We start from the raw sequence: 21,337 nt of genomic DNA, 5'->3' as shown, positions 1-21,337 counted from the left end.
GTAATCTTTCTTCTTAATGATGTGTAAGGTTAGCACCGATAATGACAAGATATATCTTCTTTTCATCAAGATAAGCATATTTCAGAGTGTCAGGTAATTGCTTTATTTCAAACACAGGATCGCCCTTGGGTGGAGGAGGACCTCCTAGAGTTTCAACAGGCAGGTTGTGTTTAAGGATAGGTTTTTGTTCAAATAACATATTATCTATTCCATTTCTTTCATGCATATGCATATCATTTTCATGGTCTAGAAAATATTGTTCTAATGGATCCGTAGGAGAAATGGCAATAGAAGAAATACCAATTACTTCATATTTACTAGACAATTATTTTTCATGGGGTTGTTCACTAAACTTGGAGAAATGAAACTCATGTTATGTACCACCAAAATTAACACTGACAGTTTCCTTTTTGCAATCTATTTGAGCATTGGTAGTGTTCAAGAAGGGTCTACCAAATATTATGGGACAAAAATTTATCTTGTGGTGAGACAAGTACTAGAAAATCAATAAGGTATTTACTTTTCCACACAATACTTCAACTTCTCTAACAGTCCTAAGTGGTGTGATGGTGTCGCTATTACCAAGTTTAATAGTAACATCTATGTCTTCTCTCTCAGTGGGTGCTATCTCATGCATAATTTTTGATATAAGGTAAAATGGATAACACTAACACTAGCACCCATATCACATAAACCATGATAGCAACGATCTCCTAATTTGACTGAAACGATAGGCATGCCAACAACACGTCTATTCTTGTCTTTAGTATCAGGTTTGGCAATTCTATCAGCTTCATTATAGAACTAAATAACATGCCCATCAATATTATCTACCAAGAGAACTTTAACCATAGCGGTACTAGGTTCTACCTTAATTTTCTCAGAGGGTTTGGTTGTTCTAGCATAAATTTTATTAACCAAAGTTGAAGCTTTAGCATGTTCCTTTATCCTAACAAGGAAAGGTTGTTTCTCAATGTAAGCAGTAGGCACAACTGGGTCAACATAGTAAATAAAAGTTTCAGCTTCAACTTTAATTGGTTCTTCAATTTTTTTATTTAATTGGTGGATGATATTTAAACCATTTCTCTCCAGGGAGATCAACATGAGCAGCAAAGGTTTCACAAAATAAGGCTACTATCTCAGAGTCAAGTCCATACTTAGTGCTAAAATCATTGAAACCATCGGTATTCATAAAAGATTTAACACAATCAAACTTAGGTTTTATACTTCACTCTTTACCTTCGTCGAGCTCCCAATCTTCAGAGTTACGTTTAATTCTTTCCAAAAGATCCCACCTGAATTCAATAGTCTTCTTCATAAAAGAACCAGAGCAAGAAGTGTCGAGCATGGTTTGATCATTACGAGAAAGCCGAGCATAAAAGTTCTAAACATAATTTCTCTAGACAACTCTTGATTGGGGCATGAATATAACATTCATTTCAGCACCCCCAAGCTAGCGTGATACTGTCTCCTTCATGAGGTCAAAAGTTATAGAAAAAATTCCGACCACGATGAACTAGATGCATATGATAAAATTTATGGTGAAATTCCAACTGCAATAGATTCCAGTTCCAAGATCTTATATCATCGCATAGCCTATACCATGTCAATGCTTTTCCCCCAAACATAAAGGGAAAACCATATTCTTGCTTCATCTCTGGCTAAACCTACAAGCTTAAATAATCCACAAACTTCATCCACATAGATTAGGTGCATATCGGGATGTCCTATTCCATCTCGTGCATACGGATTTGCTAGCAGTGTCTCTATCATACCCCAAGGAATTTCATAGTAAACATTTTCAGTAGGTGCAGCAGGTTGAAGGAAAACTCTCTGGCCAGGGAGCAACATAATTCATCACACCTTCTGGGCCATTCTGTTTTAACATGATGTCCTTTGGACTAAAGATTGTCGACACCAATTACAAACGCATGATTCAATCATGCGTGGAGAAACACGTCGGGAAGACCGTTGAGGCCTACATTGACGATGTGGTTGTCAAAACTAAACATGTTGGACAGTTGGTAAACAACCTCCGTGATACATTCGTCAGCCTACGTGAATATCAAATCAAGCTCAATCTGAAGAAATGTGTCTTCGGAGTCCCAGCTGGCAAAATCCTCGGATTTATCGTATCCAGCCCAGGAATCGACACCAATCCAGCAATAATACGAGCCTTGGACCATTCGGAGGTACCAACAGAGATGAAACATGTACAAAAACTAGCGGGTACATGGCAGCATTAAGCCGCTTCATATTAAGATTCGGGGAGAAAGCCATACCTCTATATATGTTGTTAAAGCAAACAAAGACATTCGTATGGACCAAGGAGGCCGCGGCGGCCTTGTAAGACAGGAAATATCTCCTATCCATCTATCCTATCCTGGAAGCCCCACGTATATGTGAGCTGATGATATTATACATATCGCCACAAACCAGGTGGTTAGCGCAGTGCTCGTGGTCGAACGAGACATGTAGGGTCACAAGTTCCAAGTCCAAAAGCTTGTTTATTATGTCTTCGAAGTCTCCTCCTCCTCCCCCCATCCAAAACACGTTACCCTCACTACCAAAAAAATAGCCTACACTGTGTTCATGGCATCACGAAAACTCCAGCACTACTTTCAAGAGTGCTCGGTGACGGTGGCATCCGATGCCCCCTTAAGTTACATAATTAATAACAGGGATGCAACGAGGCACATAGCCAAATGGTCCACATAGCTCCTACCTTTTGAAATCGCCTATCGACCAATGAACCACAATTATAGGGGGTCAATTGTAGTCCTTTCGGTAAGTAGGAGTATCGAACCCAACGAGAAGCGGAAGGAAATTACAAGCGGTTTTCAGCAACGTAAATTCTGCAAGAACTGAAATAGTGGTAACAAGTTGTTTGATAGCAAGATAATTGTAACAAGTGACAAGTAGCAATAGTAACAATAGGTCCAACAAGGTAGCCCAATCCTTTTGTGGCAAAGGACAGGCCAGGACAATTTCTTATAATAGGCAAAGTGTTCTTGAGGGCACACGGGAATTTCATCTAGTCACTTTCGTCATGTTAGGTTAATTCGCGTTTGGTATTTTGATAATTTGATATGTGGGTGGACCGGTGCTTGGGTGATGTTCTTACTTGAACAAACCTCCCTGATGGGGTTATACTCCCAGGGTAGGGTCATAGGTCTGCCCTATAGGTCCTACGCAAGGACTACCCTTCATAGAGGACAAGGCCCTTAGACAGTTCCAACTGAACTGTGGACGCCCTCAGCATCCAGTCGGCGACGAACCACTCGGAGCATATTTAACGTACCGACTGGAATCCACTCTGCACGTCGTAACTTCCCAGGAGGGCAACCGTCATACGTTTTCATACACCATAACTAGCATTTAAGGCTTACGTTACCAGTAACACCAGCCTTTACTCGCCACTGCTCCACCCCTGTTCACCGGACCATTATGAAGGGCAGCGCACTCTATATAAGCCACCCTTCAGCACTGGTACAGGGGTTGGCACTTGCTGTAATCCCATAATACACTCGACACAAAGCTCCCAGGAGCACTGAGACGTAGGGATTTTACCTCCACCGTAGAGGGGCCTGAACTCATACATCCTCGCCGTAGCTAAGGCTCTGCCCACATACTTTCGTACCCCGTACTTCTACTGTCAGACTTATACCCACGACAGTTGGCGCCCACCGTGGGGCAGGCGTCTAAGCGACTTCCGGCGAGTTTGCGATTTCATCTTTTCGTCATGTCATCCGGCGGAGATCTGTGCATGGGTCATGAGATCCTCTTCTGTGCACTCTCCTGTATCGCCAATGATTCGACCTGGCTTCACGATGCGCCCCTCGACATCGAGACGCTTCCGAGTCGCGGGGCTACGCACTTCCGTGCCAGTTCCTGCGGCGTTCTTCTTCTCCAGCCATCGACCCCGGTGTCGATCTTCGTCCCCGTCACGCGCCGCAACAAGCGATCCGTTCGTTCGCGGCTCCAGCGTTGGGTGCGCCACGCCCTAGCGCGACAAAATATGTCCTCTCAAGTGGCGATGCTCGAATCGGTTGTGGTCCCGCGGTCATCCCAGTGCTTGGAGTCAGTTTCGACTGAATTAACTTCCGAGTATCACGGTCACAGGCCTGCAGCCGAAGTACTCATGGCCGATTCCCACGAAAGTCCCCCCGGGACTGGTCGGAACGAGCGTGAGATCGGATAATCATCCGGCGCTCGTTGTCAGCACCTTCGTTCTTCCAGTCGACCCACTCGCCAGAGCAACGTCGAGGTGTTTCGCACACCCATCCTCAACTTAGCTGCAGCCGCCAGGATCGCTGATTCTCTCCAGCCAACTGATTCGGAGGCTGGTAGAGGAATCGAGCAGATCCGTGCCTTGTTACATACGGCGCAGCAGAAAAACTCGGCGGTCTCTCAGTCGCACAACAAGATCCACAACAGTTCCGTTCAAGCGAACACACATCGGTCGGTTTTCAGTCCGAGCTCTCACCAGCGACGCAGAGGAGGCAGCCGTTCCAGGGACCCGAGTCGGAATTCGCTTTCCATTCGGTCTCATCCAGAAGATCGTCACCGTTCGCGTACTCCTCCGCAGATTGGGTCTTACGGACCCCGGCATTATGATGATCATCGTTCGGGCGGTGGCGCGCATTATCAAAGGCCTGATGCAAGAGGGTATATCACTCAGAAGAAGGTTGATAGAGGCCGAGCCCACCGTGATGGTCATGATAGAGATTGTCCGAGTGGAAGCAGGACCGTCATTTCTGGTCCCGAGTGTTTCAGTCGGGCCATTCGCTCGGCTGACATCCCTCCCAACTTCCGATTGGCGACGGGAATCAGCAAATTCACACGAGAGTCCAAACCAGAAACTTGGTTAGACGACTACAGAGTGGTGGTCCAGATCGGTGGCGGAGATGACCATGTCGCCATGAAACATCTCCCACTGATTCTTGACAGTTCGGCTCAAGCTTGGCTAAACCAGTTAGCTCCATCAAGCATTTACAGTTGGGCAGATCCGTCTCGAGTCTTCATCAGGACCTTCGAGGGTACGTGCAAACGCCCTGCTGGTCTCACAGAGCTTCAGCACTGTGTCCAGAAGCAAAACGAGCCCTTGCACGATTTCATCCAGCGCTGGACAACCCTCTACCACACGGTGGAGAATGTTACAGACCACCAAGCAGTCTGCGCCTTCAAGGCAGGCGTTCCGTACAGAGATCTATACCTGAAGTTTGGTCGGACAGGCGACATCTCCATGAGCAAGATGATGGAGATAGCCGCGCGCTATGCAAATGGCGAAGAGGAGGACCGCATACGTAGCGGCAAGCATAAGTCAGTCGCCGACGGAGATGGCAACAACAGTCGGAAGCAGAAACAGAAAGCCCAATTCGCTCCGCAAGCAGAGGCGGCAGTCGTTACAAACGCTAAGTTCAAAGGCAAGGGGAAACAACAGTACACCCCCAAGAAGAAACAGTCAGGAAATTCCATCCTAGATCAACCGTGTCCAATCCACACGAAAACGGATGAAGAAGGCAATGTCATATTGCCGAAACATACCACTCGACAGTGTCGCCTCCTGATCCAAGGATTCGGTGAAGGACATCCGAGTGATAAAGACACCGAGCAAGATGATGAGGACAAGGAGGATCGGTTCCCTCAAGTCCATGCGACGTTAATGATTTTTTCCGATGTAGAAAGGAAAAGTCAACTGAAGCTGGTCAACAGGGAGGTAAACATGGCAACCCCATCCACTCCCACGTTCCTCAAGTGGTCACAGACTTCAATCACTTTTGATCAGTCAGACCACCCAGCATACGTACCCACCCCAGGGAGGCAAGCTCTCGTCGTCGACCCGGTGGTGGAAGGAGTTAGGCTGCGCAAAGTCCTCATGGACGGCGACAGCGGCTTGAATATCATGTACGACGATACTCTCAAGGGAATGGGCATTCCGATGTCCACACTTAGCGAGAGCATTATGCAGTTCCATGGAGTCGTCCCAGGAAGAAAGGCCAAATCACTCGGCCAGATTGCGTTGGATGTAGTTTTCGACTCTGACAAGAACTTCCGCAAAGAGAAGTTAACATTCGAGGTGGAAGACTTCCAGAGTGCATACCATGCCATTCTGGGCCGTCCGGCATACGTACGTTTCATGGCCCGTCCATGTTACGTATATTTGAAGCTGAAGATGCCTGGTCCCCAAGGCGTGATTACTGTCACAGGCAATCGGCAGCGGGCTGAGGAGTGTCTGCAGCAGGGGTCGAGAATTGCAGACCATTAGATGGTTGTACTCGAGTTGGATGAGTACAAGAATATTGCCGACCCCGCCGACCTGATGCGTTCAAAGAAGCCAGCTTCCGAGTCCGCATTCCAGTCGGCGGGAGACACGAAGAAAGTAAGCATCCACCTGACGGATGCCACCATCGCCCCAACAAACATCTCCACCACCCTTGATCCAAAATAGGAAGCCGAGCTCATCCAATTCCTCCGTGAGAACTGGGACATTTTTGCATGGAAGCTTGCTGACATGCCGGGTGTACCCAGGGAGTTGGATGAGCACCGACTGCATGTGGATCCTGCCGCTCGGCCCGTCCGAGAACGCCTGCGTCGGTCCGCCGCGCACTAGAGAAAAGCAATCGGAGAGGAGGTAGCTAAACTTCTGGCAGCCAACTTCATTCGCGAGGTACACCACTCCGAGTGGCTCGCTAATGTTGTCATGGTGCCCAAAAAGGACAAGTCTCTCCGTATGTGCATCGATTTCAAGCACCTTAATAAGGTCTGTCCGAAAGACCACTTCCCGCTCCCCTGCATTGATCAAATCGTTGATTCGACTGCGGGTTGCGAGCGCTTATCCTTCCTTGATGCCTATTCGGGCTATCATCACATCTGTCTGTATGGTCCAGATGAATTAAATACGTCTTTCATCACCTCATTCGGGTGCTTCTGTTACATCACTATGTCATTCGGTTTGAAAAATACAGGAGCAACTTTTATGCGAATGATCCAAAAATGCCTCCTAGACCAGATTGGTCGAAATCAGGAGGCATATATGGACGATATCGTAGTCAAGTCACGCAAAGGTTCCGACCTGCTGACTGACTTGGCAGAAACATTTGCCAACCTACGAAGGTACGATATCAAGCTCAACCCAGCCAAGTGTTCATTCGGCGCTCCCAACGGGAAGTTACTCGGTTTCTTCGTTTCCGAACGAGGGATCGATGTCAACCCCGAAAAGATCGGGACCATTGTTCGAATGGAGCGACCGGTAAGAGTACATGACGTACAAAAGCTCACAGGTTGCCTAGCGGCTTTGAGCAGGTTTATCGCTCGACTCGGTGAGAAGGCGTTACCTCTGTACCGATTCATGAAGAAGTCAGATACCTTCGAGTGGACAGACGATGCCCAAACCGCATTCGACGACCTCAAAGCCCTGCTTTCCACCCAGCCGGTTATTACTGCCTCGCTCAGTAAAGAGCCCCTTCTTCTGTACATCGCGGCTACAAATCAAGTCGTCAGCACCGTTCTGACAGTCGAACGCGAAGAAGAAGGCAAAGCATACAAGGTTCAGCGGCCAGTATATTATGTTTCCGAAGTCCCGACTCCTTCCAAGCAGAGGTATCCCCATTATCAGAAGCTTATTTATGGGATCTACATGACTGCAAAGAAGGTGGCTCGTTATTTCCAAGCCCACTCGGTATCTGTCATATCTGATGCTCCGTTGTCGGAAATTCTCCACAATCGGGACGCATCAGGCCGAGTGGCAAAGTGGGCAATGGAGATGCTATACTGCGACATCAAGTTCGAAGCCAAGAATGGGTAGAACAGCAGCAACCGACTAACATCTACTTGGCTCATTGGACCATGTTCTTCGATGGGTCCAAGATGTTGAATGGCTCTGGCGCCGGTGTAGTGCTCATATCCCCGAAAGGTGATAAACTCAGGTATGTGTTTCAGATCCATTTTGATTCTTCCAACAACGAAGCAGAGTACAAAGCTCTCCTTTACGGGTTGTGCATGGCCATCACACTCGGCGTCCGTCGCCTGATGGTCTATGGCGACTCGGATCTAGTGGTTAATCAAGTAATGAAGGAGTGGGACGTAAAGAACCCCACCATGACTGCATACTGCAACGCAATAAGAAAGCTCGAAAAGAAGTTCGAAGGTCTGGAACTTCACCATGTTCCCCGACTGAAAAACCAAGCAGCAGATGAATTGGCAAAACTTGGATCCACACGGAGACCTGTCCCGAGTGATGTCTGCCTCGAGCACTTACACCTCCCCTTGGTAAAAGAAGATCCTTTTACAGAAGAACCTGTGCAATCGAAGAGCTCAACAAATCAGACTGAAGTCGAGGTTCCCGCTGTGGTCGACCTGGTCATGGAGATTCTAGCTGTCATTCCCAAATGGACTGTGCCATTCATTGCGTACATCCTGAGGCAAGAGTTATCGGAAGACGATGTCCAAGCTAGGCAGATCGTTCGCAGGTCAAAGTCCTTCACTGTCATTGATGACCAGTTATACAGAGAAAGTGTTTCAAGCGTCCTTCAACGGTGTATCTCTCCTGAGGAGGGTCGGTTAATTTTGGAAGAAATTCACTCAGGAAGTTGTGGCCATCATGCCTCCTCAAGGGCAATCGTCGCCAAAGCATTCAGAACTAGTTTCTTCTGGTTGCACGCGAATGAAATGGCAAAAGATATAGTCGACCATTGCGAAGGTTGTCAGTTATATTCAAACAAGTCCCACAAGCCAACATCCACGCTGAAGACAATCCCCCTTTCTTGGCCATTCGCCGTGTGGGGATTAGATACAGTCGGACCATTCAGAACAGGCCAAGGAGGATTCACCCATCAGCTGGTAGCAGTCGACAAGTTTACCAAGTGGATTGAAGCCAAGCCAATCAAGAAGCTTGATGCCCTTACGGCCATCAAGTTCATCAGAGACATCATCGCCAGATACGGGGTTCCACACAGCAAATCACCGACAATGGCACAAACTTTGACTCGGACAGGTTCAAAGGTTTTTGCGCAGGCCAAGGTATCCGAGTGGATTTTGCATCCGTTGCGCACCCCCAAACAAACGGACAAGCGGAGCGGGCGAATGGACTCATTCTTCAAGGGTTGAAGCCTCGACTCCTGCGGGAAGTTGGACAAGCCGCCGTCGCATGGGTCACCGAGCTGCCTTCGGTGCTGTGGGGCCCCCGAACAACTCCGAATAGATCGACAGGACGATCCCTGTTTTTCCTCGTTTATGGAGCAGAGGCAGTCCTTCCGAGTGACTTGCTTCACAACTCTCCACGAGTTGAACTCTTATCCTAAGCCAAAGCAGAGCAAGCCAGGCAAGACGGAGTGGACCTTTTAGAAGAGGAGCGCGAGATGGCATTGATCCGTTCAACAATTTATCCACAAGATCTGCGGCGATTTCATGCACGGCACGTCAGGAGCCGCACGTTCCAAGCAGGCGACCTGGTGCTCCGAGTGGATCAACATAGACCACACAAGTTGGCTCCCGCCTGGGAAGGACCGTTCATCATTTCTAAGGTGTTGAACAATGGAGCGTATCGACTCTACAACCTCGACAGGGAGACGGACGAGCCGCGAGCATGGAATGGAGATCTACTCAAGCGCTTCTACACATCACCGCCGATAGAGACAATGTAAAGAACAAATGTCATCAAAGTAATACAAAGCGGATTAATTTCTTGCCGATTCAAAATTCTTCCGCGTTTGCAGACTCCGGTCTAAAAAACTAACTCCGAGTGTGCACCAAAAGTCACACTCGGGGACTTAGCTGCGACCTGGAGTCGCCTAAGTAAACAACTTGCTCCGAGTGTGCACTAAAAGTCACACTCGGAGACTTAGCTGCGACCCAGAGTCGCCTAGGTACACAACTCGCTCCGAGTGTGCACTAAAAGTCACATTCGGAGACTTAGCTGTGACCCAGAGTCGCCTAAGTAAACAACTCGCTCCGAGTGTGCACTAAAAGTCACACTCAGAGACTTAGCTGCGACCCAGAGTCGCCTAAGTAAACAACTCGCTCCGAGTGTGCACTAAAAGTCACACTCGGGGACTTAGCTGTGACCCGGAGTTGCCTAAGTAAACAACTCGCTTCGAGTGTGCACTAAAAGTCACACTCGGAGACTTAGCTGCGATCCAGAGTCGCCTAAGTAAACAACTCGCTCCGATTGTGCACTAAAAGTCACACTCGGAGACTTAGCTGCGACCCAGAGTCGCCTAAGTAAACAACTCGCTCCGAGTGTGCACTAAAAGTCACATTCGGAGACTTAGTTGCGACCCAGAGTCGCCTAAGTAAACAACTCACTCCGAGTGTGCACTAAAAGTCACACTCGGGGACTTAGCTGCGACCCGGAGTCGCCTAAGTAAACAACTTGCTCCGAGTGTGCACTAAAAGTCACACTCGGAGACTTAGCTGCGACCCAGAGTCGCCTAGGTAAACAACTCACTCCGAGTGTGCACTAAAAGTCACATTCGGAGAGTTAGCTGCGACCCAGAGTCGCCTTAGTATACAACTCGCTCTGAGTGTGCACTAAAAGTCACACTCGGAGACTTAGCTGCTACCCAGAGTCGCCTAAGTAAACAACTCGCTCCGAGTGTGCACTAAGAGTCACACTCGGGGACTTAGCTGTGACCCGGAGTCGCCTAAGTAAGCAACTCGCTTCGAGTGTGCACTAAAAGTCACACTCGAAGACTTAGCTGCGACCCAGAGTCGCCTAAGTAAACAACTCGCTCCGACTGTGCACTAAAAGTCACACTCGGAGACTTAGCTGCGACCCAGAGTCGCCTAAGTAAACAACTCGCTCCGAGTGTGCACAAAAAGTCACATTCGGAGACTTAGTTGCGACCCAGAGTCACCTAAGTAAAGAAATCGCTCCGACTATGCACTAAAAGTCACACTCGGAGACTTTGCTGTGACCCAGAGTCGCCTAAGTAAACAACTTGCTCCGAGTGTGCACGAAAAGTCACATTCGGAGACTTAGCTGCGACCCAGAGTCGCCTAAGTAAACAACTCGCTCCGAGTGTGCACCAAAAGTCACACTCGGGGACTTAGCTGCGACTCAGAGTCGCCTAAGTAAACAACTTGCTCCGTATGTGCATCAAAAGTCGCACTCTTGGACTTAGCTGCGACTTAGAGTCGCCTAAGTAAACAACTTGCTCCGAGTGTGCATCAAAAGTCACACTCGGGGACTTAGCTGCGACCCAGAGTCGCCTAAGTAAACAACTTGCTCCGAGTGTGTATCAAAAGTCACACTCGGAGACTTAGCTGCGACCCAGAGTCGCCTAAGTAAACAACTTCCTCCGAGTGTGCTCCAAAAGTCACACTCGGGGACTTAGGTGCGACCCAGAGTCGCCTAAGTAAACAACTTCCTCCGAGTGTGTTCCAAAAGTCACACTCAGAGACTTAGCTGCGACCCAGAGTCGCCTAATCAAACAACTAACTCTGAGTGTGCACCAAAAGCCACACTCGGGGACTTAGCTGCGAACCAGAGTCGCCTAAGTAAAGAGCTTCCTCCGAGTGGGCGCTCGAGTTACGCTCGGAGGCTTAGCTGAGTCGCCTAAACAAAAACCACGAGCCAAAATCGTGTCAAAAAGAAAACTCAATGAGAGAAGGGCAAAAGATCCGGTTCGAATTCAAATTGAGTTCTACGAGCAGTCGGCTCCGTGTGAATCAAGTTTATCCACACTGAGCCACGAATGTACCGTCCAACAGCAATGGCCAAAGTTTAATACAAACTCCACTCGGCATACCGAGGTAAATGCGTGTTCAGCATAAAGTCAATCAAGCATCGCCGGGGCTGACAGGCTCCACGAAGGTGTCGAGGTCGATTCCATCTGCAATCCGAGTGGTCGTGTCGAGGAAGGTCTCCATGAAGTCTTCAAATCAAAGCTTCTTGGTGTTGGCGACCTGCAACATCTTCAGCTTGTCTTCACGGGCTTCCTTACAATGCACTCGGACCAGAGACAGTGCCACGTCCGCGCCACACCGAACGGCGGACTTCTTCCATGCGTGCACTCTGCTTGGAACATCCTCCAGTCGAGTCATCAACCCCTCTATCTCATTCTGGCAGTCATCTTCAGGCCACAACTCTTTGTCAATTCGGTCGACAACTCCTCTCAGGCGACCAATGAAAGGACCCACCTTGTTAAGGCGGGAATTCACTCGGAACATGTCCCGGTTAGCTTCATCACCGAGTGGAACATTCGGTTGCCCAAGCGACCGTTCAATTTCGGCGGTTTCGGCTTCAACGTCCCGACAGAAATCTGCAAAGAAAAGACAGGGAGAAAATAAGCGTGGAGTGAACTCCAAAGTCAAAGAGCACTCGGCAAGCAACTTACCACCAAGCAGTGCGACCATCTTCTTCGCCCAGTCGCCGACGTAGTTCTCCTGCGCTCTGCACCGAGTGTTCATTAACTTCAGCTGGCCCATGCATTCAGATCTCTCCTTCTTCATTTTTTCTACCTCGGCTAGCAGTGCCTTGTTAGTCTCCCGAGATTCCTCCAAAGATTTTTCTCGTTCAGCGAGAGCCTTCTTCATGCCAGCCAGATCATTCGCATCTACCTCCAATTCGGCAGCAAGTTGAGTCTTCTCAGCCTTCAGAGCATTATAGGCCGATCCTATTTCATAAGTCTTCTGTCAAAGAGACACAAAGGGAGCATCAGCCAGATTCAACAAGGAAAAAGTCTCGACAGATATGACAAAACAATCAAAACTCAAGATTCTTCAGACCCCTGCTGATGCAAGCAATCGACAGCGGTCTCGGGGACTACACCTAGTTGGTTCATTATAGGTCGGTCCCATTGAGCTCCATAGCAAACCAACAACACTATGAGATTACTATTACTCGACCCGAGTAACACTACTCTCGGGGACTAAACCCAGTGGGTGCACTCCGCGTGCCCCCACTCGTACCATTCGGGCAGATCAGCTCTGATCTGTAGAGATTATGGAAAATGCATATAAAGACAACTGTCGGTGCAAGCACTCGGCAGAAGTCTCGGGGACTACACCCACTGGGTTCACTCGGAGTGAACCCACTGGAAAATCAACCTACTGTATCCGAGTATCTCGCTGAAACCCCAAGTGGGCACCAAGAGGAATGTAAACACTTACTAGAACACTTACTCGGATATCATCCCGAAGCTCCAAGCTCTTCTTGTACAGGGATGCAATGGAGTCATATGCTCCCTTGGCTTCGCCCACCACCAGCTCCACTTGTACCATGGCGACCTTGGCGGCTCCTACTTGATCTTCCAGGAGGCGTTGGGCATCATATTGAACAATCGACGGACCCGGCGTGGCACAAGGCGCCCTAGGTATCCCGAGCTCCCTGGCATCCCGAGCTCCGCTCCAGTCGGTTCTGCCATGAAGGCCACCGTCTCAGTCGGCGGCACGCTCATGGCGGGGTTGGCAGCAGGTTGGATAACCCCAGGGACAGGTGCCAAAGCTGGTTCCGACCTCCTTTGGTCGTCTTCGTCCAGATGGATCACCCCCGAAGGAAGCCCGACTGAACAAAATAAAAATACAGAAAAAGATCAAGATCAAAGACATCACTCGCGAAACAATAATACAACTCTTGGAGTCGTGACAGCGTACCTTGCTCGGACGTGGCGGCGTTATCAGTGTCCATGGGATCGTCACCCTGACGCGGCAGAGAGGTGGCGGAGGTAGCAGCTCTATTGAGTGAAATCCATTCGACGGGTAAACATGAATTCCCAAAAAGAAGAGTCCAATCAGATAATGAAGGAAGAAGGGAGAGCAAAGATACTTACGCTGAGGCGACCGGAACAGCGATCCTCATCCGGGGCAAAGCTTTCCGAGGTTTAGACCCGCTAGGTTTAGCCACCTTGGACGGCTGATCCACGGGCTCGGCAGAAGCACCCCTGGTTCTCTTCACACTCCGAGCACTCGAGGCCACGGGAGGAGCCGGCGGAACAGCGGGGTCATGACGGTGCTTGGTTCGGTGTTCTGGTGGTGAGGGTGACGAGCTCTGCTCTTCACTCTCCTCCTCCTCCTCTTGTGTTTCCTCCTCCTTCTCTCTACTGTCAGAGACGTACTCGGCACTACCCGCGCTACCCTCCATGCTGCCTTCTTCTTCCTCGACCGGATTCCCATTTGAGACTGCAGAATGCCAGTTGGTCCACTCCTGCGCAAAACACAGTCGGCAACGTCGGTCAGCGAGACAAGAAAAGAAATAAAACTGAGAAGGTTAAAAGCACTCAACAACATGTACTCACCTCATTCGGAGGAGGATTTTCGGCGCGGAAGGCCTTCACCCGCCAAGCTCCCACAGGGTTATCACATGTGCCTGTGATGCTGCGGACCCACGCACTCTCGGTCTCCTCGCTCACGTCTTCAGGATGGGACCGAGTGGTATCCGAAGGCCCCGTGTAATGCCCCATTGCATGGTCTCGGGCCTGGAGCGGCTGGATGCGTCGACCCAGAAAAGTCTCCAACAGGTCCATGCCGGTGACTCCCTTCCGGACGACGGCTATCATCCCGTCGACCAAAGGCTGGATCTGAGTTCTTTCTCCCTTAGAGAGCGCTAGCTTCCTGGGAGGGCCCGGACGGTCTAAACTGAAGGGTGGTAACCCACTCGAAGCATTCGAGCAGGCAATGTCCTGGCAATAGAACCAGGACGATTGGCAGTTCCTAAACGACTCGGATAGCTGAAGGGAGGGATAACTACTTTTCGTTTTCTTCTGAATTCCTAAGCCCCCGCAGAGCTAGAGGATGTGTGTCTTATCATCAGACTGGCTAAGCTTCTTAACAGTTTGAGATCTAGCAGAGAAAACATATTTGAAGAGCCCCCAGTGGGGAGGACATCCTATGAAGCACTCGGAGAGGGTGATGAATGCGGAAAGATGAGCTATCGCATTTGGGCGGAAAGTGATGGAGCTGCGCCCCGAAGTAATTCATGATACCTCGGAAGAAAGGATGGGGAGGTAGGGAGAAACCTCTGGCCACGTGGGTGAGCAGCAGAACGCGCTCCCCCTCCTTCGGCGTCGGCTCCATCTCGCCTTCCAACAGCCTCCAAGACTTGTTGACGACCATGCCGTGCTCCACCATATCTAGCACGTCGTTATCCCTCACCGTGGAGGGGAGGAAGTCCCCTTGGATCCAGCCCGCCGGCAACGCCCGCTGCCGCCTCTAAGTGGAGGCCGCCCCCTTCTTCTTCTTCTTTGCCTCAAGCTTGCTTGTCTGCCCCTTCGTCACGGCGAGGGCGACGGATCCGCAGAGGAGGAGGGGAAGAAGGTGGATTGAGGTGTGCAGGGAGTTGTGGGTGGTGGGGGGGGGGCGAGATCAATGGGAGGAGGACGAGCAGCGCAATAGGAAGGTCCACCGGGAAGGCTTTAATAGGCCTCTGACTCAGTCACCTACAGGTGGGCCCAAGATCTTATCCTCCCAACCGGCTGTTGCAAGCTTAGTGGAGAAGATCGCGGCGCGGTAATCGAGGAGGCGAAATCTACTCGGTGGCGATGTCGTCATCCCTGCTGAGCGTGCGGCAACCGAAATCTGAGGATCCCGGAAAATCCGGCGCTGTCAGTATGACCGATCACGTCGAAAGATTCCGCGGAAGGAATCGGTCCCTCACGGTTGGTTTCGCTTGCATATTCACTCGGATCACTAGCCGCAAAGATAAAATGGATCGAGGCAGACAACACTAAGATCACCTCAATACCAGTCGGCTCCAAACTCCGGACATCACTTCATCGTTCCAACCGATCCATTCGGGAACTAATGATGGGGTTATAGTCCCAGGGTAGGGTCATAGGTCTGCCCTATAGGTCCTACCCAAGGACTACCCTTCATAGAGGACAGGGCCCTTAGACAATTCCGACTGAACTGTCAACGCCCTCATCATCCAGTCGGCGACGATCCACTCGGAGCATATTTAACGTACCTACTGGAATCCACTCTGCACGTCGTAACTTCCCAGGAGGGCAACGGTCATACGTTTTCATACACCATAACTAGCATTTAAGGCTTACGGTACCAGTAACGCCAACCTTTACTCGCCACTACTCCACCCCTGTTCATCGGACCATTATGAAGGGCAACGCACTCTACATAAGCCGCCCTTCAGCACTGGTACAGGGGTTGGCACTTGCTGTAATCCCATAATACACTCGACACAAAGCTCCCAAGAGCACTGAGACGTAGGGCTTTTACCTCCAACGTAGAGGGGCCTGAACTCATACATCCTCGTCGTAGCTAAGGCTCTGCGCATATACTTCCGTACCCCGTACTTCTACTGTCAGACTTATACCCACGACAGTCCCACTTATAATTAACTCTCCAGCAAGCATCCGCAACTACGAGAGAAGTATAAAGAATAAATTCTAACCATAGCATTAAATATAGGGATCCAAATGAGCCCCTTATGGAGTAGTGCATAGACCGGGGTCCAAGTTTTTGTTACTCTCGCAACCTACCATCTCATTACTACTCCACGATGCATTCCCTTAGGCCCAAAATATGGTGAAGTGTTACGTAGTCGACGTCCACATAACACACTAAGGGAATCACAATATTCATACAATCAAAATATCGAACGAATATCAACTTCACATGATTACTTGCAACATGATTTGTCCCGTGGCATCAGGAAAGAGAGTAACTACTCACAAGTTATAAACATGTTCATGACCAGAGAGGTATTGAATAGCATAATGGATCTGAATATATGATCTTCCACCAAATAAATCATAAAGCATCGACTACAAGATGTAATTAACACTACTAGACACACCCCACGTACCAATATGAGGTTTCAGTACAAGATTGAGTACAAGAGATGAACTGGGGTTTTGATAGGAGATGGTGCTAGTGAAGATGTTGATGGAGATTGGCCTCCCCGAGATTAGAGGGTTGTTGGTGATGACGAAGGCCTCGATTTCCCCCTCCGGGAGGGAAGTTCCTCCGACGGAATTACTTCGCCGAAGGGAAAAAGTAGCCCTACCCAGGTTCCTCCTCGAGACGGCGGCTCTTCGCTTCGAAAGTCCTCTCTTTCATTTTTTAGGTCGAAGGAGAATTTATACCACAAGATGGGCACTAGAGGAGGGCTAGGTGGCCCACTAGACATTAGGGTGCGCCAAGGGTGCCTGGTGCACCCCGGTGTCTAGTGGCCACCTGGTGGCCCCCTCCAGCACTTCTTTGTTTTGGTATTTTTTATTTATTATAAAATAAATCTCTGTAAAATTTTAGCCCAATTGGAGAAGTGCGGAATAGGTATGTGTGACGCAGGTTTTTGAGGTCTAGAATTCCATCTGCCGACATTCTCCCACTTGATGTAAACCTTGCATATTTTGAGAGAAAAGTTATTAGAATTACTCCACCAAGTGGAAAATGCATAAAAACAATATAAATAATAGTAACAAAACATGATCCAAAATGGATGTATCATCGACCGTACCGAGCTATTTAATCTCACGTGGTGGCCAACTTCGTGCCCGAATGGACGGAAGTCATACGTACTCGAGAGTACAACACCTATTTGCATTGGACAATGTACTTTGATGGCTCCAAAATGCTTGCTGACCTAGGGGCTCGCGGCATACTCATGTCACCCACATGCGACAATTCACTATTTGTTACAAATTATGTGCATAGATTCCAACAACGTGGCCGAATATGAAGCCCTTTTACATGGACTCCGGATAGCAGTCTCCATGGGTGTCAAACTCGTAGAGGTCGGAGGTGATTCCAACCTCGCCATCTCACAAGCCAATGGAAAATTTGATGCAAAGGACCCATCGATGACCGCATATCGGAATGTTGTTTAAAACGCTCAACCAGGTTCGAGGGGCTGGAGTTTCACCACATACCATGAGATAGCAACCACGCTACAGATTTACTCGTTAGAATGGGTGCAAAGTGGGATAAAGTGCAAGGAAAAACCTTCCTCAAATGACTCTTTAAGCCATGTGTAGTCTCGCAAGATGACATAGGAATGTCAGAGTCAAGCAACATCGGACAAAATGCCTCGCTCGAAGATGACGAAGGATAAGATGTAATAGACGGCTCGGATATTCAGGAAACAGCTTCCACACATGAGTTCACGATAGTCATCACACCATGGACAAAACCTCTCATCACATACCTGCTCCATAAAGAGCTCCCCGACGACCAAACCAATGCATGTCAGATCGTACGATAATCTCAAGCCTATAAGGTTCATGATGGGGAGCTATAAAAGATGAGCACTACGGGCGTCCACCAATGATGCATATGCAAAGAGGAAGGAAAAAAATACTTCAGGAGATACACTCCGGCATGAGCGGACATCACGCCACTTCTCGGACCTTGGTCAGCAAGACCTTCCGAGTTGGTTTCTATTGGCCAACTACGGGCGCCGATGCCTCGGTGTTAGTACAACATTGTTCGGGCTATCAAGTATTTGACAAACAAAGCAACATGCACCCCCCAGTCCACCGCACTATATCCATCACCTAGACTTTTGAGGTGTGGGGGCTAGATATGGTCGAACCTCTCTAGGGCAGATCAAGAAAAAAATATACTTGCTTATCATAGTTGACAAATTCACTAACTGGATTGAAGCAAATCTAGTAACCTCGGCTGACGTTACCCAAGTAACAGAATTCATCTCCGAGGTAGTACGCTGTTATGGGCTCCTACTCAGTGTGATTATAGACAATGGCACAAACTTCACGGCCAAAGCAGTCAAAAATTGGTGCGCAAAAATGGGCATCAAGCTCGATTACGCGGCCGTATACCACCCGTAGTACAATGGGCAAATAGAACGGGCCAAGGGATTAATCTTTAGTGGCATAAAGCCAAGGCTAGTACGTTCCCTTAAAAAGCCAACTGCAAATGGGTCAAGGAACTCGATTCCATCTTATGGGGTTTGCGCACCACACCGAATAGATCCACTCGATACACACCATTTTTATGGTGCACGATGTCGAGGCAGTACTCCCCTATGACATCATACATGATGCACCTGAGGTACGCATGTATGGAGAGTGGGAGGCCTTGGATGTTCTCAAAGAAGAGCACAACGTCGCTTGGGCATGATCCGCTATCTATCAACAGCAGGCCTAGCGGTACCACATCACGCAGGTCCGCACAAAGGACTTCAACGGCAGGGACACATACTATATCCTAGATGGGACGGGTTATTTATTATTGACAAAGTGCTAATCACACGAGCTTATCGATTCCCGGACCCACACGATGGTCCACTAGAGCCCAATGCTTGGAACGCGGCGTTATACGTCTCCAACGTATTAATAATTTATGAAGTATTCATGTCACACTTGCCTATGTTAACAATACTTATATATGATTTTCATGCACTTTATATGATTTATTTAGATCTAAACCAGACTAAAATTGTTTTGAGCAGAATTACCGTGGTGTTGATTTTGTGTAGAAATAAAAGTTCTCGAAATCACCCGAAACTTTTTTTTGACTGTTTTGGAGAAAATAAGAAATACGAGAGCGAAGAACGGAGGGGAGCCACGAGTGGGGCACAACCTAACAAGGCGCGCCCTGATAGCTTGTGGGCCCACGTAGCTTCGTTGCGCAAGATTCCAATGCTGAAAAATCCTATAAATCTCAAAACTCCAGAACTAATCCTAGACTCTTCGCTCCGCCGCCGCAACTCTCTCTATCGAATAAAAACCCACATGGCACCTTTCCAGTGCCTTGCTGGAGGGGGAAATCATCTCCAATGGCCATCTTCATCATCCCAACGGAGGCCATGACAAGGAGGGAGTAGTTCACCCTCGGGACTAAGCGTATGTACTAGTAGCTATGTGTTTAATATCTCTCTCTCTATCATGTTCTTGAGATGGCATAGTCTTGATGTATCGTGCGCTATGTTAATATAGTTGGATCATATGGTGTTCTTCCCTTTCCATCTTGTCATGTTTAATTGAATATTTCCCTTTGAGATCTCGTTATGTTGGATTGAATATTTTGTGTGTGAGAACACTTGATGTATATCCTGCATGTGTATACCTGTGGTGACAATGGGGTATTCTATCGGTTCACTTGATATATGTTATGGCGTCAACTTTCGGATTACGGTCACCTTGGTATCTATGCATAGGGGTTGATCGCACATTTTCATCTGATTTCCTTCGATAGAAATCTTGGGATACTCTTTGAAGTTCTTTGTTTTGGATCGATTATTATGAATCTGAAATTGTTTGATGCATGTCTAATAATTAACCCACGGATACTTGAGGTGACATTGGAGTATCTAGGTGACATTAGGGTTGATTGATATGTACCATAGGTGTTATTCTAGTATGAACTATAGGGCAGTTTCTCACACCTATAGGAATAGCCCAAAAGATTGATCAAAAGGAATAACTTTGAGATGGCTCTATGCCTACAACAACTTATTATTATGTTCTCTGCTAATAGGAACTTTGGAGTGATTCTTTGTTGCATGCCGAGGGATGACCATATGATTCTACTATGTTAGCATTGTTGAGAGATTGCACTAGTGAAAGTATGAACCCTAGGCCTTATTTCCAAGCATTTATACAACATTTTGCTCATTGTTTCTTACATGTTACCTGATACGTCTCCAACGTATCTATAATTTTTGATGGTTTCATGCTATTATCTTGTCAAACTTTGGATGTTTTGCATGCCTTTTATATATTTTCTGGGACTAACTTATTAACTGAGTGCCAAGTGCTAGTTCTTGTTTTTTTCCATGTTTTTGACCCCTTTCAGAGGAGATTTTGAAATGGAGTCCAAACGGAATAAAATCCCCGAAAAGATTTTTTCCATAATGGAAGAAGATCAGGAGACTTGAGAGCCAAGGCAGGGGGCCCCAGGGGCCCCACAAGCCCTCACCCCGCGGCCAGGGGGGAGGCCGCAGCCCACAGGCTTGTGGGCTCCCTGGACATCCTTTGCCCTAGGGTTTGCGCCTATATATCCCCAAAAGTTTCACAAAAAATGAGGAGATCATCGAAAGTACTTTTCCGCCGCCACAAGTTTGTGTCTCCGCAAGATCCCATCCGGGGCACGTTCTGGTGCCCTGCCGGAGGGGGGGTTAGGACACGGAGGGCTTCTTCATCAACACCATGACCTCTCCGTTGATGCGTGAGTAGTTCACCATGGACATATGGGTCCATAGCTAGTAACTAGATGGCTTCTTCTCTCTCTTGGATCTTCAATACAAAGTTCTCCATGATCTTCATGGAGATCTATCCGATGTAATCTTCTTTTGTGGTGTGTTTGTCGAGATCCGACGAATTGTGGATTTATGATCAGATTATCTATGAATCTTATTTGAGTTTATTTTGATCTCTCTTATGCATGATTTCATATCTTGTAATTCTCTTCGAGTTGT

This window comes from Hordeum vulgare, chromosome 2H, assembly GCF_904849725.1.
Source record: "Hordeum vulgare subsp. vulgare chromosome 2H, MorexV3_pseudomolecules_assembly, whole genome shotgun sequence".
Classification (NCBI taxonomy): Eukaryota; Viridiplantae; Streptophyta; class Magnoliopsida; order Poales; family Poaceae; genus Hordeum; species Hordeum vulgare.
Note: the sequence above shows the minus strand (reverse complement) of the source record.